At 34.5% G+C, this 2379-nt stretch overlaps 1 pseudogene; it reads right to left on the minus strand.

Annotated features, from left to right (window-relative positions):
• Positions 1–1131: 1131 nt before the first annotated feature.
• LOC149792180 (uncharacterized) lies at positions 1132–1746 on the minus strand (annotated as a pseudogene).
• Positions 1747–2379: the final 633 nt, after the last annotated feature.

The raw sequence follows: 2379 nt of genomic DNA on the forward strand, positions 1-2379 counted from the left end.
TCTTCTCTGAACGTATCAAGCGTGGCTTGTCATTATATAATCAGTAATCAGTATGAATAATGTGCATTAGTCCGCTTTTACATCAAATGATATTATCAAAGACTGTATAATTCTTTTTTAACCCGTATATATGTGTATCACTCAGCCCTATCTGTCAAATGAACTATGCCTATTTACGAGGTCAATTGACATGTAGACATTGAAACATTGTGTCCAAAATTATGCCATGTTCAAGTCATTCTGAATACGAACTTTTGGTGTGTGTCAGTGTTCTTAATATCGAACTTTATTATACTGCTGTATATAGCTGAGGAGTTGGGGTTGGAATTAATGTTTTAGAGAAAGCACTTGTGGAATATAATTTTAGGAAATATTGGGCCAAGTTCATGTGTGAGTGTGTTAGAGAGAGAAATCTTAAGAAAATTGGTATCTGTGTGAAACAGGAAGCACATGTGTGCAAGAACATAAGTAATAGTGTAACAAGTGCATGTGTGTTTGTCACAACAATATAAATATGTTTATCTTGTGATATGTTAACTCTGAATTTAATTTAACTTCAGTTTTCTATATATAATAGAAACATAATGTGCATTCAATAAAAAAGGATAGAAACTGATTTATTTTGCTTGTTTTTATTTAATTGTTGATTCCTCAGGCATTCATATATTTCTCTCTCAATACACAAACACTACACAGCAATGATAACAGACAACTTGTTGACTTGATCATGCATTTTACATATAAAAGTATACTGTTGCTTTGACACTTATAGGACCACTGACTGTACACTTACTTCTTATGAGCAGAATATGCAATTTATTTGCATTCTTTAAAGGAAGATTATGCATGGGCCACTGTGGCTTATATATTCCAATACTTTATTTGAAGTAAACATCATGCTAAATAGCATGCAAGAAAAATCAAATAAATTTTGACAATATAGATTTTGATTTTGATAAATATGGATGTTCAGATTTAATCATGATATATACATGTAGGTAAACAAAATCAAAATGGTTACCTTGGTGTTTTTACACTCAAATATAAAGAAAATGTGTTAAACCAAGTATCAAATTGTGACCTCTTGCTCACATAGCCAGCACATTGTGCATAGTTAATCAATCATTTAAATCAATCATCATGTTCATTATCATGAACTAGTGGTTGTTGGAGATTTGCCAACGCCACAAAAATGTTCCAAATGTTGCTAGCCTGACGTGCTAGAGTGATAGTCATGACACCCTGCAGAATGCGAAAGTTCTTGACCCTCTCAATAGCTCTTTCTACATCTATTCTTAAATTTGCTATTCTTCTTGTTTCTTCAATCTAACGTCTATTAAATCTCTGAAACTTCAGTGGTGGAATGATCAAATGGATTCCTCTTGGAGTAGTTAGGTCAGATATAAGGAAACCTTTATCAGCCATAATTGCATCTCCTAGTTCACACTTTTCCAATATCCCACTAGCCCGGGTGAGCTGTTTATCGCTGATACTTCCAGCCCACAAATCTGATACAGATGTTATTAGACCAGAAGGACTAATACCTATTAATGTCTTGTAGGTCATATGTGATTTGTAGTTTGAATACATCAGTGACTTGTTTGCAAGTGATTGAGGTGTCTCTGTGTATATTTCTGTACAGTCGATTATTACTCTGCAGGAAGGATACTTCTTGAATTTGTGAGGCATATACTTATTAACAAGTGCACGCGATGCCCAGGAAATCAAAAAGTACCATTTTTCGCTCAAATATGATATCCAACTGTTTGTAATGTGACTGCACATAGTCATTGAAATATGAAATCTTCCTGCCAAGTCTTGCAGCAGAAGGCCAAGCCGTAACCTCATCAAGACTAAAATAAATTCATCCATTGGTTTTAAAGATCTGGGGCGACCCTAATTTTTGCCATCTCCTTTTCGTTGTGTATGTAATCCAGCATCATTCATTGCATCAAATAAAAGACGAATTGTGTTAGGATCTGGAATTCCAGTGTAAAACATACACTTTTCATTGGATTCACTGATACCTTCAAAGGCATTGTCAGTTTTTTTTTTACTTGAATCCCAGTTGATTTTGTTTGCTTTTCCTGAATGTCTGTACATGAATCCACCTGCATAACCTTACTAAATGTCTCACTCTGACAAGAACAGTAATTAGCATCTGTCTTTGTACCAACAGTAGTGATTAACGGCTCTGAAACTGTTCGAACTCCATTTTCACTACAATCTTCAGTAAATGGATATGTCTGGATGTCTTTCTGTAAGAATCTACACATATCTTTTTCTTCAACTGCTCCACAGTAGTCATTGAAAATCAGGAGGACCTGTTCTGCGCAACAAGTTGTCTTCAGTGTTGTTTGGTCTTCACTTTTTTGAAAA

Source organism: Sinohyriopsis cumingii, chromosome 9 (assembly GCF_028554795.1).
Source record: "Sinohyriopsis cumingii isolate HCF-2022 chromosome 9, ASM2855479v2, whole genome shotgun sequence".
NCBI classification, from domain to species: Eukaryota; Metazoa; Mollusca; class Bivalvia; order Unionida; family Unionidae; genus Sinohyriopsis; species Sinohyriopsis cumingii.